Raw genomic sequence first — 16,772 nt, forward strand, 5'->3', positions numbered from 1 at the left:
ACGTTAGTCTTTGTTCTTATCCATAATTTTCCTAGGCATTTCTGTACATGTATTTTTCTATATGGATCTTTGAATCAGCTTGTCAGGTTTAAAAAATGCCATTGGTAATGATTTCAAGGAATAGACTAATGAATATCCAGGTGTTTCCATTTGTTAAACATTCCTTTGTAGGTTTCAATAATGTATTTTTATTTTTCTTGTATGAAACTTCAAAGATCTTGTTGGACTTATTCATGGGAATCTTATAATTGTATAGTAATGTATCTTGGCTCATTTTTGGTTTTTGGTAGGTCGGTTGGGTGCTGAAACATCATTTTTTTTCTACATTTACTTTGCCGTTTTATTGAATACATTATAGTGGTATTCTTTTTTCACATAGATGTTGGATGCTTTGGTGTGACAATTAATTATAGTTCTCCTTTAATACGTTTGTAATCCCGGTGATTGCAGAGAGGAGATTTAATTATTTTTAATCACCTTTATTAAGCATGAGTTTAAATTGTAAAATGCAGCTTGAACCTGAGGCCAAAATTGAGCTCTCTGACCTTTTCCCCCTTAGTGAGACCAGTTTGAGAGCTGCGTGTCTCTCCTGAAAATAAAGTGAGTACCCCATGGGCACCGGAACAGGACTTGGAGGAAAAAACACACTTGGTCTGACAGGGGGCACAATAAACCAAGTTTAGGAATGTCAGGAGGTGTAGCACAGATTTGAATTTCTTTCTTTCTTTCTTTCTTTCTTTTTAGTTTTGGGGAGTCATGGCACGGAGAAAAAATTAGATACGAGATAGGTTTGACAGATGTAGGGGCCTTTGTGTGATACCGTCCAACTGTGTTGGAATAACCCGAATTGCCTCCCGCTAAACCCTCCATGTCTGGCATCATGGTCTCCTCTCCCTCTGAAGAAAGAAACGGTTAGCGCCTTGTCAGAGGAGTTTACCTTTCAAGAGGAAGTTAATTTTCTTCATGTTCCTTCCCCATCACTCTTCATTATCTCCAGACCTATAATTAGAATCCAATTCCAGTATGTGTAGGAGAACCAATTACGAAGTCAAACATGTAGGGAGAAGGCTCACAAAACAAAGGATTTCAGAATTTTGCTCATTTTCCTCTTCTTTTTTATTCAACCTTTCCTCCATTATTGTATGTAGGATTTGTTTGTGGAGGTTAATTATGCATTTTGGTCTATAGATAGCTGGTTGTTGAAACAGAATTGCAAAGGAAGCAGAAGGAAAAAGAGACATCAGAGATTCTCAGAGCTGAATTAGAAGAATTTGATTTTTTTTTTTTTTTTTGAGTGCGTTTCAGGCTACATAATGCAGAGTTGCATTAAGTTAACCTGGGGCTTTTAAAATTTTTATTACCAAAAAAGGATATGTATGGATATTAGAACAGTACCTAGAATATAGTAGCGTTTCAAAAAACATTTGTCAAATGAATAAATACATGCTGGGCACCTGGTGAGATGGACTGAGATTATCTAAATTTTAAAAAGTTTTAACTTATTAGCACCCAGATCTCTATCCATATTACATGAAACTTGGTGAGAGGCAGTGCGTGCCTCTAAATTCTTTCACTTTGCTCTTTGCAATTCAGCTGTTTATAAACAAAATTTGCTCATTTGGAATATTTTCTGTGTTCACTTTCTTTGATTTCGGCTCGAATTCTTTTTTTCTTTTTTCCTCATCTTGCTTTGGTTTTAATTTACTCATTTTTCTAGTTTCCTAAGATGAAAGCATAGATAATTATTTTTCAATATTTATCTCTTTAAATCTGTGCAATCAATGCTCTAAGTTTCCTTCCAAGCACTGCTTTCACTGCTTCCCACAAATTTTCGTAAGTTGTGTTTTCATTTTCCCGTAGTTCAGAACATTTAAAAATTTTTTGACCTGTATGTTATTTACAAGTGTATTAAAATTTTTTAAATGTGTATTATTTATTTTTTGAGATAGAGAGAACGAGGAAAGTGGGGAGGGGCAGAGAAAGGAGAAATCCCAAGCCGGCTCTTTGCTGTCAGCACAGAGCCCAACATGGGGCTCGATCGAACTCACGAACCTGAACCGTGAGATAATGACCTGAGCTGAAACCAAGAGTCACACGCTTAAGCGACCGAGCCATCCAGGTGTCCCTAGCAGTGTATTTTTAAATCTCCACATATTTTGGGATTTTCCACTTATCTTTCTCTCATTTATTTGTAGTTAAAATCCATTGTGGTCTGAAAACAGGCATTGTATGATTCGTCTTCATTTGTTAAGGTGTGTTTTATGGCTCAGAATGTGGTCTGTCTTGGTGAAAGTTCCATTTGAGCTAGACAAGCATGTGTCATCTGCTGTTGTTGGATGAAGCAGTCTATAGAGTCCCATTATATCCCTGCTGATTGATGGTAGAGTTGAGTTCAACCATGTCCCTGCTGATTTTCTGCCTGCTGGATCTGTCCGTTTCTGAGGGAGGTGTGTTGAAACCTCCAGCTATGAGAATGGATTCGTCTCTTTCTCTTGCCATTCTATCTGTTTTTGCCTCACCTCATTTGATGGTCTGTTGTTAGGCACATGCACATTAAACATTGGTATATCTTCTTGGAGAACTGACCCCTTTCTTAATATGGTAATGCCTTTCTTTATCCTTGATAACTTTTCTGATTTTTTTTTCTTTCTTAAAATTTTTATTTAAATTCTAGTTGGTTAACATATAGCGTAATATTGGTTTCAGGAGTAGAATTTAGTGATTCATCACTTATATATAGCACCAATGCTCAATACAAGCGCCCTCCTTAATGCCCATCGCCCATTTAGCCCATCCCCCCACTCACCTCCCTCCATCAACCTTCAGTTTTTTCTCCATAGTTAAGTGACTCTTGTGGCTTGCTTCCCTCTCTCTTGTTTTTTTTTTTCCCTACTCATATGTTCATCTGTTTTGTTTCTTAAATTCCACATATGAGTGAATGATACGGTATTTGTTTTTCTTTGACTGACTGACTTTGCTTAGCATAATAGTCTCTAGTTCTATCCATGTCTTTTATTAAAGTCTGCTTTGTCTGAAATATATTCTGCTTTCTTTTGATTAGTATTAGCATGGTATGTTTTTCTCCATCCCTTTACTTACTCTCAATCTCAAAGATATGCATCTTTGTATTTAAAGTGGGTTTCTTGTAGAAAACACATGATTGAGTTGTGTTTTTGATTCACTCTGATGGTCTTCATCTTTTATCTGATGCATTTAAACTGTTGACATTCACAGTGATCACTGATATATTTGGGTTATTATCTGCTATACTCATTACTGTTTCCTATTGCCCTTCTTCTAGGTTCCTATTTTGGTCTTCCACTCTTTTTCTGTCTTTGTGGTTTTAATTGAGCATTATATGGTTCCATTTTCTTTTCTTTCCTAGCACGTTTGTTATACTTCTTTTTTGAACTTCTTTTTGTGGTTGCCCTGGAGTTTACCATATACATTTACAACTAATCCAAGTCCACTTTCAAAGCCATTATTCCACTTGATGGGTGATGTAAATTCCTTATTAAAAATAAAATAATCCTAATTGCTTCTCCTGTCTCTGCCTAGGTCTGTACTATAGTGTCTGACATTAATCTAGGGAAGTTCTCAGTCATTATTGTTTCCAGTACTTCTTCTCTCCCTTTCCCTCTTTCTTCTCCTTTGGTGTTCCCAGCATATTTTGTTATCCCAGGGTTTTTATTGTGTTCCTGTTTTCCAGTCTCTGTTCTCCTTGCTTTTCAGTTTTTGAGGATTCTATTGATACCTTCCAGCTCAGAGATTTTTTCCTCAGCCCTGTCCAGTCTACTAATAAGCCCATCAAAGATATTCTTTATTTCTCTTACAATGTGTCTTTATTGCTAGCATTTCTACTTGGTTCTTTCTTAGGTTTACATCCGCTTACATTCTTGTAATGTAATGTCTGTTCTTTTATGCTACTTTAAAGATCAGAACCCTTAGCATATTAATAATCGTTGTTTTAAATTCCTGGCCAGATATTCCCTACATTCCTGCTATGTCTGGTTCTGATTTTGGCTCTTCTCTTCCAACTGTGTTTTTGTTTGTTTGTTTTGGCCTTGTGGTATGCCTTGTGGTTTCTTTTTCAGGTAGTCAGGTGCACCAGGTGAAGACAACTGCTCTAAGTAGGGCTTCAGGTATGTGGTGGTGGTGTGTAGGGGGAGGGGAGGCATTCTAAGATTCCTGATCCCCGGTTAGGTCTCAGTCTTTTGGGGAGCCTGTGCCTCTGGGCTGTGACTTCTTAGCTCTCAGAGTTGTCTGCGCTGAGCCTCCAGCGATTGGGCAATTCCAGTGCAGATTTCCCTGCCCACGCGTGTGCTGCAGTGGTTTTAGCTTGTGAACCTGTGTGGATAAGTCTGGAGATGCTATATTTGTCTGTCTCCAATTTGGGGGACAGCAGTGGCCCTGTGTCCTCCCTCTGTTATGGATCCAACAAGAGTTGTTGGTTTTTCAGTCTGCTCAGCTTTTTTAGCTGTTGTTAGGATAGAGCGGCATCTTCCAAGCTTCTTACATGTGGAGCCTATAAGGCGAAGTCCTTCATCTGCTTTTTATTCATTTTCTGTGAAACTACCTTATGCTGGTCCAGTCTGTGGGGATTTCTACCTTTGCATTTTTAAGGTCGTTTTAGTTTCACATGCTGCTTTGGGATATTTGTCATAGTGTTAAATTGAATGGTAATTTTTCCTGTATATTAGGGTTTTTAGAATTCTGATTCCCTAAATATTTTTTTAAGTTTTTAAAAAGGCAGAGAATCTGTTGCTTATTGAGAATACTGTGTGCCATCCCCAGCAACTATAATTCAACCTCTGATAAAGATTGGAAGCCTGATTCTCCAATCTTTCCTTTGAAATCTGTTTCTACTGCTTCCTGGAATACCTTATGCCATGCATTTTCCACTCAGTGCAACATTTGTTTTTGCCAGGGTATTGTTCTTGCCTTATTCTTTCCTATTGGGATTGGGTCAGGCCTCACATCTCACACACACGCATACACACGCACACACGCACACGACGTAAGCGTTGCCAATTAATATAATTTGCCCGCTGACCCGCAAAAAATTAGTTCAGTAGTTTTCATAACCTCCTCGGTTCCTGATACTAGTGTCTTCACTGAGACTCTTGTAGAGGTGCTGGGAAAGAGGTGTATGCCCACCAGAGGTATAAGATCGACAGGTGCGTGTATTGCCACTGGCCTCTATTCTCCCCACGTGGAGACAGCCTCACTGAGAGCTGGAGGCTGGTGTCTGATGGTTGCATTTGAGCCCCTAGATTCAGCACCTTAATTGTAGGAAGCAATACAATTTATTTGTTGACAAAGTCATTTTAAGTGGGGATCAAGTAGTTGAATTAAAAAAAAATTCTGCCAATATATTTCTCCTTCGTGCGTCTTCACCCGTGTTTTCTACTGGTTCATTTCCAAAGCATATGCTTACTTTTGAGTACCTCTCGCTATACAACAAGCCATCCAAAGCCCATTTTAGGTGGCTTGGCCCTCTCTTTTCTTCCTCCGTTCAGCAATGCTTCTTGAAAGCATATCCAGAGCTCACAGTATACCCTCTACTCCCCATTCACGGCAACGCTGATTTGACTTCTGTCTCTTCCACCCTTTTGAAAGAGCTATTGCTAAAATCACTAATGCTTGCACATGGGTAAATCCATTGATTATTTCTCTGGCTTTACATTATTCATTACTTCTGTCACATTTGGCATTGGCCATTCTTTCATTCACATACCCAGCTTTCTGCTCATTTCCTCTGATACCGTTTCATTCTGGTTTTATTCCAAATTATCTACTGCTTTATTTTTCATGGACTTGTCTGTCCAACATTTTGACATTTTCAAAGGTTTACCCACTAGCCTTTGATCTCTCACTCTATTTATACAGTCGTCTCCTTTAGACCTATGGCTTAGTATATATCTACCTGCTAATAACTATTTGGAGATTGAGAATTCTAATTTCTGATGACAGTAGGCTAGATAATTGAGACCAATTGTCCCACTGAAAACCATTAAAATAATTGAGACCAATTGTCCCACTGCACACCATTAATGCCAAAGAGAAAATGAAAATTACCTTGCTTAGGGGCACCTGGGTGTCTCAGTCGGTTAAGCAGCTGACTCTTGATTTCGGCTCAGGTCATGATCTCAGGGTCATGGGATCAAGCCCCATATCGGGCTGTGTGCTGACAACACAGATCCTGCTTGGGACTCTTTCTCTCTCTCTGTCCCTTTCCCCGCTTGCTTTTGTGCTCAATCTCTCTCTCTGAAAACAAAAGACACAAAACAAAAAAAGGAGAAATCACTAGCTGATCTTTAAAAAACAGAGACGCTTGGGTGGCTCAGTCAGTTAAGTGTCCGACTTCGGCTCAGGTCATGATCTCGCGGTTCCTGAGTCTGAGCCCCGTGTCAGGCTCTGTGCTGACAGCTCAGAGCCTGGAGCCTGCTTCAGATTCTATGTCTCCCTCTCTCTCTACCCCTCAGCTGCTAGCACTCTGTCTCTCTCTCAAAAACAAACAAACAAAAAATAAAGTAAATAATACCTTTAAAAACAAAAGAATTCACTGTGCTTTTACCAGGACTAGAGCTAGACATCTTTAGAGACAGCTACTTTCCCCATTTCTCTGTCTAATCCTGCTTTTTCTGCTCACCAACTTCCTACATCTGATTTCTCCTTACAAGTTCCGCTTCCACAGGATTTTGGCTTTCTGTGACTTTTCATTTTATTTGACTTTTTGTTAAGGACATTTTCAAATGCACATGAAGAGAATTATCCAGCAAACTACCATCTGTAATTGCCTTCCTTGAACAATTATTGACTTTTCCAATACTGCACATTTCCCTTCCCATTTTATGCATGTAGTTCCTGCAGTAGTCTATTAAAGCTAACCCCAGTTATGTATGAATCAGAACTTTTTTTCTGTAGCAACTACCATGTCACTATGAATCCTTGAGAATTAATAGTAGTTCCTTAATAGCCTCTAATACTTAGCTCATGTTTTAATCCCCCAGATGGTACGAAAGATGCTTTTTAATTTGCTGGTTGTTACATCATGGATATGTTTATTTGGTTCTCTTTTCCTAGTACTTCCTATAAATTGATAGATCTGTAGACTTAATACTTAGGCAGTAACTCTTTATGGATGACTCTGTGTCATCTTCTAGTTTTTTATCATTAAGATAATGACGAAAGGGGGCGCCTGGGTGGCTCACTCGTTTAAGCGCCCAACTCTTGAATTCAGCTCAGGTCATGATCTCACAGTTCCTGAGTTCCAGCCCTGCCTTGGGCTGTGTGCTGATGGTGTGGAGCCTGCTTGGGATTCTGTCTTCCTCTCCCTCTGCCCCTCTCCCACTTGCTCTCTCTCTCTTTCTCAACATAAATACAAACAAACTTAAAAAAAGATAACGATGAAAGGTTTTAGCACACAGTTATGACTTTCAAGTGGAAATGTGCCAATACTATCTTCCTTCTGTCCTTATTTACTGGAATTCTCTGAAAGGGAATTTACCACGTCAGGCTCTTGGTACTCTTCATCTAAACCTAAGGGGAAGGGAGAATAAATACTTTGCAGCAGTGAGTTGGTATCCTAGCAACTTCTGTGGTGTCCAGTGATACTCATTTTTTTTTAGTATAATCTTAGGAATTTTGTTATAGTTACTATATTTTAATTCATCATAGTCGTTAATTTTTTTAATGCTGTGAAAACTGTCCAGTTGGGGCTCTTTCAAATTCTTTGTCCTTTTGCGATAACATCATTGGACTTTTATTGCTCTCTTGCATTCTGCACAGAAAACAGCCAGATTCATCTTTTTCCCTCCAGGTATTTACATTTTGTAGATCAAACTATTAATATGTGGAGGAGAAATAGCATGCATGTATTCATTCTGGCATTTCAAAGGCAAATGGGCTATTTCATATTTTACTTAAATTCTTTGATTTTATACTTTTTTCCCCTCTTTTGATGAAAATATTGGTTCTTAACAATATTAACACAACTCTTTGCTTTTTTCTACAACATACCTGTAGTGGTTTCAGAATAATAATCCAAGATATTTTAACCATTTTCTCGAAAATAGAATAACTATTTCTGTCTGTGATTTGCAGCCTCTGTTATAATGTTAGATGTTATTTGTTTCAGTCTCACGAACCCAATATTTAGGTATTGTTTTATGGTATGATTTTTAATGTATATAAGATAGTTACCTAGTTCCAATGTCCAATTGTATAATAAGGTATGTTTCCATAAGACATTTTTCCTATTCTTCCCACCTATTTTCTCCATTTAGCTGTAGATAATTATTTTGATTATGGGTTTTCTGTCCTTCCATAATGATACTCAATACATAATTCTGGGATATTAATTAGCAATTTATTTATTTAATTTTAAATGTTTATTTATTTATTTTTGAGATAACATGAACAAAGCGAGGGACAGAGAGAAAGAAGGAGAGAGAATCCTGTCTTCTGCTGGTTTTGGGTTTTATTTGCTGTTCTTTTTCCAGCTCCTTAAGGCGTAAGGTTAGGTTGTGTATCTGAGATCTTTCTTCCTTCTTTAGGAAGGCCTGGATTGCTATGTACTTTCCTCTTATGACCGCCTTTGCTGCATCCCAGAGGTTTTGGGTTGTGGTGTTATCATTTTCATTGACTTCCATATACTTTTAAATTTCCTCTTTAACTGCTTGGTTGGCCCATTCATCCTTTAGTAGGATGTTCTTCCGTCTCCAAGTATTTGTTACCTTTCCAAATTTTTTCTTGTGGTTGATTTCAAGTTTCATAGCATTGTGGTCTGAGAATATGCATGGTATGATCTCGATCTTTTTGTACTTACTTAGGACTGATTTGTGTCCCAGTACATGGTCTATTCTGGAGAGTGTTTCGTGTGCACTGGAGAAGAATGTATATTCTGCTGCTTTAGGATGAAATGTTCTGAATATATCTGTTAAGTCCATCTGGTCCAATGTGTCATTCAAAGCCATTGTTTCCTTGTTGGTTTTTTGATTAGATGATCTGTCCATTGCTGTGAGTGGGGTGTTGAAGTCCCCTACTATTATGGTATTACTATCGATGAGTTTCTTCGTGTTTGTGATTAACTGATTTATATATTTGGGTGCTGCTACATATGGCTCATAAATGTTTACAATTGTTAGGTCTTCTTGGTCTATAGACCCCTTGATTATGATATAATGCCCTTCTGCATCTCTTGATACAGTCTTCAGTTTAAAGTCTAGATTTTCTGATATAAGTATGGTTACTCCGGCTTTCTTTTGTTGACCATTAGCATGATAGATGGTTCTCCATCCCCTTATATTCAATCTGTGTCTTTAGGTCTAAAGTGGGTCTCTTATAAACAGCATATAGGTGGATCTTGTTTTCTTATCCATTATGTTACCCTATGTCTTTTGATTGGAGCATTGAGTCCATTGACATTTAGAGTGAGTACTGAAAGATATGAATTTATTGCCATTATGATGCCTGTAGAGTTGGAGTTTCTGGTGGTGTTCTCTGGTCCTTTCTAATCTTTTGTTGCTTTTGGTATGTATATATATATATATGTGTGTGTGTGTATATATAATATATATACACACACACACACACATATATATATATATATATATATATATATATATATATATATTAAGGGGGGACTCTGAGGAGAGAAAAGATGAAAATATATTTATAAATATATAAATTAAAAATATATAAATAAATAAATTAAAAATATATAAATATATTTTCATCTTTTCTCTCCTCAGAGAGTCCCCCTTAAAATTTCTTGCAGGGCTGGTTTAGTGGTCACAAACTCCTTTAATTTTTGTTTGTCTGGGAAACTTTTAATCTCTCTTTCTATTTTGAATGACAGCCTTGCTGGATAAAGAATTCTTGGCTGTGTATTTTTCTGATTTAGCACACTGAATATATCCTGCCACTCCTTTCTGGCCTGCCAAGTTTCTGTGGATAGGTCTGCTGCAAACCTGATCTGTCTTCCCTTGTAGGTTAGGGACTTTTTTCCCCTTGCTGCTTTCATGATTCTCTCCTTGCTGGAGTATTTTGTGAATTTGACTATGATATGCCTTGTTGATGGTCGGTTTTTGTTGAATCTAATGGGAGTCCTCTGTGCTTTCTGGATTTTGATGTCTGTGTCTTTCGCCAGGTTAGGAAAGTTTTCCACTATGATTTGCTCACATAACCCTTCTACCCCTATTTCTCTCTCTTCTTCCTCTGGGACCCCTATGATTCTGATGTTGTTCCTTTTTAATAAGTCACTGATTTCTCTAATTCTTAAGTCATGCTCTTTTGCCTTAATCTCCCTCTTTTTTTCTGCTTCATTATTTTCTATAAGTTTTTCCTCTATATCACTGATTCTCTGTTCTGCTGCATCCATCACTTCTGCTACTGCATCCATCCGTGATTGCAGCTCAGTTATAGCATTTTTAATGTCGTTCTGGCTATTTTTTACTTCTTTTATCTCTGCAGAAAGGGATTCTAATCTATTTTCGGCTCCAGCTAGTATTCTTATTATTGTGATTCTAAATTCTGGTTCAGACGTCTTGCTTGTATCTGTGTTGGTTAAATCACTGGCTGTCGTTTCTTCGTGCTCTTTCTTTTGCGGTGAATTCCTTCGTTTTGTCATTTTGAAGGGAGAAAAGGAATTAATGAGGTAGAAAAATTGAAATTAAAAAAAATTAAAATTAAAAAAATACTAAAATTAAAAATTAAAAACACACAAACACAAAAATCAAATAGATGATGCTAGATCCTAGGTGTGTTTTGGTCTGGGTGTTGAAAGTGGCTTGACAGATTAGAGAAATGAAAAAAAAAGGGGGGGAGGAACAAAAAAGGGAATCGTTTGAGGATTTGAAAAAATGAATACAGTAAAGTAGACTAAAATGAGATGATGTGGGTAAAATAGAATTTGAAAAAAATATACACAAAAGTAGACAATATAGTAGAAAAATTAAAGAAATATTTTAATAAAATTAAAAAGAAATATGAATTTTTCGTTTTCTGTATTTAAGAAAAAAATGAAAAAGAAAAAAGACAAAAAAGAAAAGAAAAAAGAAATCGTTTGAAAATTTGAAAAAGTGAATGTAGTAGACTGAAATAAAATGATGGGAGTAGGATAGAATTTGAAAAAATTTACATAAAAGCAAAAAATGTATCAATAAAAATTAAATAAAAATATTTTTAAAAGAAATTGAAAGTAAAAATGAAGTTATTCTCTTTCTGTATTCAAGAAAAAAAAAAGAAATTAAAAAGAGAAAAAAGAAAAAAAAAGGAAATTGAAAAATTGAAAAAGTGAGTACACTGAAGTAGACTAAAACAAAATGATGGAAGTAAAGTAGAATTTGAAAAAATTTACACAAAAGTGAAAAATACAGTAATAAAAATTAAAGACAGATATTTTTAATAAAAATTGAAAATAAAAATGAATTGTTTCTCTTTCTGTATTCAAGAAAAAGAAAAGAATTATAAAAGAGAAAAAGGAAAAAGAGAAAATAAATGAATAGATGAACCTGCTAACAGATTGAAATAGGACTGAAATTGCTTCGTTTTCCCTTAGAAGTCAGTCCATGTAGCTCTTTATAGTCCGTAAATTACGCCGGTGGTGAGGTTTGTGTTCTTGAAGAGCCAATTTGGCCCAGTTGGGCGGGGCTCAGTGTAACAGCTCTGCTCTCCACTAGGTGGCGCTGCTAGCCTACTGGGATGGATTGTTGGGGTTCTCATGTGCATGCCTGGGAGCGGTGAAAATGGCGCCACCCAGCCACCCAGTCTTTTCTCCCTGATCAGCAATCGCGCACCGGTCTTCTGTCTTCAGCTCTCGTCTACTCCCTGCTTTTCCACTCTCCGTGACTAGGCCCCAGGCAGCACCTCTCTCCTGAGTTTTGTCTCAGATGCGGCTGTTTTCCCCGGCTCCTTACTTCTGAAGGACTGCGGCTTTGACCCGTTCTGCCCCTCTGTGGGAGGGTCTCACCAAGCAATGGCCGAGTGAGCAATGGCTGAATGTCGGCTGCACCCAGGATCGCGTGCTGGACCCTGCAGTTGCCTGTGCCCCGAGACTGTGGCCAGGTGCCAGCCCGCCCCTGAAAAAGATCGTGAGACAGTGTAGCATCAGCGTTTCAGGATGGCAACACACAGCTGGCCCCAGGCTTCACCCTTAATGACCTTGTTCTAGCAACAGCAAATGTGGCTGTTCTCTGGGGTCTGCTGGGACCAGGTGGCTTCAACAGTCTCTACCAAACGGCCTTCCAGCAGTGGAACCGCTTTTCCCCGTGTGGCCCAAGAATCTCTCAGACCCCACTCAGTTCCTGGGGATTCACCTTTCCCACCAGAGCACCGCCAGGTATTGAGCTGCGGAGTTGTAGCCTTTGCGCTCCCCTTGTTTACAGTCTTAATGGAATGTAAACCCTCTCCTTATCCTTTCTCCCTTTTTAGTTTAGTCCCTGTGGCTGTTTCCCATTTTCCACTTTGTCTCCAGCTGCTTTTGGAGAGGGGTGTTTTTCCTGTATTCTCACCCCACCCCTGCCCCAGTCTCTGTCCTCTCTCCACTCACAAAAGCACCTCCCTTCCTGTGCCCTCTCGCTCCCCAAGTTCAACTCTCCACACCACGTACGTGCTGAATTCTGTGGTTCAGGTTGTGCAGATTGTTGTGTGAATTGTCCAATCAGTTTTCTAGGTGTGTAAGATGGTTTAGTGTTGGCCTGGCTGTATTTCATGGAGGCGAGACTTACAAAAAGCTTCCATGCTGTTCCGCCATCTTGGATCCTCTGAGAGAGAGAATCCCAAGCAGGTTCTGTGCTTATAGCACGGGGCTTAAACCCACTAACCATGAAACTATGACCTGAGCTGAAATGAAGAGTTGGACGTCCCAATTAACAATTTAGAAACAAAAATTTTATGTCATGTTATACATCTGAACAACTGCCATAATTGGTGAACAGATACACATAAAAATTAGATACTTAAACTTTTTTTTAAATGTTTATTTTTGAGAGAGAGAGAGAGAGAGAGCGCACCTGTGAGCAGGTGAGGGACAGGAAAGAGGGAGACACAGAATCGGAAGCAGGCCCCAGGCTCCAAGCTGTCTGCACAGAGCCCGACGTGGGGCTCAAACTCACAGTCTCCGAGATCATGACCTGAGCTGAAGTCAGATGCTGAACCAACTGAGCCACCCACGTGCCCCCAAAATAGTTACTTTTGATCAAAAGGCATTTAATGTTGATTCAAACTCTGAAAGAGGGGAAAATATCTCAAAATAAAAGCTCTGTAGCAAACACTGGAGTGAAAGATCTATTTCAAAATAAATAATCAAGTTAAACAGTAAACATTATGGGAAAGTCTTACAGTAAATGTATCAAAAATAAATTATAAAAAATAATAGATTATCCTGTATTACCTATTCTCTTCCAGTAACGTTTCTAAACCATCTTATTTGATACTCAGTACTTTCACAATGTTGATTTTAGCATGCTATTGTATAAGTAAAGAATGTTTGTAAGCAAGAGATCTCACATCTCCTGTGTCTCCCATAAGCAAGGAGTTTGATGGGATAGCCTGGTTCTATGGGACCATCTGCCTCAGTGGTCTGTCTCATTAGGATGCCATCTGAGGCTTGGTTGATGGCCATGGTGTGAATGCACTTCAGAGGCCTTTGTTTATCGGTGAGGAATCTTAACTTTCTGCTGCTGAATTCTTTGCAGCTGGCTCTGGAAACCTGAAAATGAGTCACCACTTCTTGGAAACCCTCCCAGGAAGAGAAGCTTGAGGGGTTGGGTGTCAGGAGATGTCCACAGGGTCATAGCTGTGGTTCTGATCTCAGCCCTCAGATGTGCCTCCCACCACATCTTTCTACAAATACATATTCATACACATACTTGGCTATACTCTTGGGCTCTCCTAGAGTTTCACAGCTTAAAAGTGAAACAAGGAAGAAGCAAACTTGGACTCATCTGGCTCTAGATTTCATATCCTTTACTATTGTACCTTGTATAAAACATTTACTAAAGAGAATGCTACAGATAGTAAATAAAAATAGAAGAACATTTCATGAACAGTTACACAAGAAATGTCAGAAAAAATACATTTGAGTGGGCACACACGTTATGTCATTAGTAACAAAGTAAACAAGATGTTTCTTTATTGAATAAATTTGACAGGTAACATTATGCAAATTTAAGGTGTATGTTGCTCTACTTTGATATTATATATTATAATATGGTTGTGGTTGTAATGATATTTTATCACATTACATATTTATTACAGCTTAGTACAAAATAGTACAATATTACTGGCCATGTTCAATAAATGTGCATGAAATCTCTACAGCTATTTTATTTTAAGTTTATTTATTTATTTTGAGAGAGAGAGAGAGAGAGAGAGAGAGAGAGTGTGTGTGTGTGTGTGTGTGTGTGTGTGTGTGTGTGTGTACACAAGTGGGGGAGGGGCAGAGAGAATGGGAGGGAGAGAATCCCAAGCAGGCTCTGCACTGTCAGCGCTGATCCCAATGCCGGGCTCCATCTCGTGAACTCCCAGATCATGGCCTGAGCCAAAATCAAGCCAAATTTATTGAGTCTTAATGGACTGAGCCACTCAAATGCCCTACAGCTATCCTAATACTTGTCGCACCATTGTACCCTTAAGCACCACAAGTCTTATATCCCCACCCCATCTCCTGGTAACTACCATTTTATTCTTCATCTTTTTTTTTTTACATGTTTGATTTTTTTTATTCCACATATGAACAATATCATAGTGTACTCATCTTTGACTGTTTTCATTTAGCATAATGTGCGTACGATCCATCCATGTTGTCATAGAAAGTAGGATATACTCCTTTCTCATGGGTAACTTACATTCCACTGTGTATATATACCACATCTTTTTATCCATTGATGGGTATTTGGGTTATTTCTTCATTATGGCTACTGTGAACAGTACTGCAATAAACAAAGGTGTGTGTGTATCTTATACTCAAAGGATATAAAAATAGGAATTTGACATTCCCACAAGGGAAACTGATGAATTGTATGCTAGGTCTATTTTTTAGCTTTTGAGGAACTTCCATAATGTTTGCCATGGTGGTTGGACTAATTTACATCACCACCACCGTGTAGAAGGGTTCCCTTTTCATTACATCCTCACTAGCACCTGTTGTGTCTTGTTTTCTTGATGATAGCCATGTGAGGTAACATCTCACTGTGGTTTTTATTTGTAGGTCCTTGATGATTAGTGATGTTGAGCACTTTTTTTTTAATTTTTAAATTTTTTTTTTTTTAATTTTTGAGAGAGAGAGAGAGAGCGAGAGAGACACAGAGTGTTAGTGGAGGAGGGGCAGAGAGAGAGAGGGAGACACAGAATCAGAGGCAGGCTCCAGGCTCTGAACTGTCAGCACAGAGCCTGATGCTGGGCTCAAACTCATGAACTGTGAGACCATGACCTGAGCTGAAGTCTGACGCCTAACCAACTGAGCCACCCAGGCACCCCAAGCATTTTCTCATGTTCCTGTTGACCATTTTTATGTTCTTTTTGAAAAAAAAGGTCTCTTTAGTTCTGCCTATTTTAAAAATCTGACTGTTGGATTTTTTGTTGTCATGGTCATTGTTCTTATTATGTTAGCCCTTAATATATTTTGGATATTAACCCCTTGTCTGATGTATGGTTTGCAAAATTTTTTCCCATTCCGTAGGCTCCTTTTTCATTTTGTTCGTTCTTTTGCTGTGCAGAAGCTTCTGAGTTTGATGTAGCTTCACGTGTTGGTTTTTGCTTTTGTTGTTTGTGCTTTTGGTATTATGCCCAAAATGTTGCCAAGGCCAATTTCAGTGAGCTGCTTCCGGAGATTTATAGTATCAAGTCTTAGGTCTACATCTTTGATGCCTTTTGAGTTAATTTTTCTGAGTGGTGTGAGTTAGGGATCCAGTTTCATTTATTTGCTGTGCTTCTCCACACTGGCTGTACAAAGCATATAGTTTGTAATTAGGAAGTGTGATACCTCTGGTTTTGTTCTTCTTTTTCTCAGAATTGCTTTAGGTATTTGGGGTCTTCAGTGGCTCCACACAACTTTTCTTCCATTTCCGTGAAGAATCCTGTTGTTGTTTTGTTGGATATTATATTGAATCTATAGATGGCTTCTGGTAGTATGCCCATTTTAACAATATTCTTCCAACCCATGAACATGAAATGTTCTTTCCATTTGTTTGTGTTTTCATTGATTTCTTACAGCAAAGTCTTGTTATTTTCATTGTGCAGATGTTTCATTTCCCTGGTTAAATTTATTTCTAAGCATTCTATTGTTTCTATGCTATTGTGAATGGAATATTTTTCTTTATTTGTAGTCTGATTCTTCATTATTAGTGTCAGTGTTGCTGGTTTCTGTAAGTTGATTTTATAACCTAGTGTATTGAAATAATTTCAGCAATTTTTTGATTGATTCTGGGATTTTATGTATAAGATCATGTCATCAGCAAAGAGTGACAATTTTTCTTCCTTATTTGGATGTCTTCTATTTCTTTGTCTTGCCTAATTGCTCTGACTAGGACTTTCAGTACTATATATTGAATGGGAGTGGTAAGAGGGGGTGACCCTGTCTTGTTCCTGATTTCAGGGGATATCTTTCTATTTTTCTCCATTGAGTATAATGTTAGCTGTGGGTTTAATGTTAGCTGTGGGTTTGTCTTATGTGGCCTTTATTATGTTGAAATATGTTCCTTTTATATATTATCTGTTAAGGGTTTTTATCATAAAAGGATGCTGTATTTTTTTTTTTTTCAAATACT

This window comes from Leopardus geoffroyi, chromosome A2, assembly GCF_018350155.1.
Source record: "Leopardus geoffroyi isolate Oge1 chromosome A2, O.geoffroyi_Oge1_pat1.0, whole genome shotgun sequence".
Classification (NCBI taxonomy): domain Eukaryota; kingdom Metazoa; phylum Chordata; class Mammalia; order Carnivora; family Felidae; genus Leopardus; species Leopardus geoffroyi.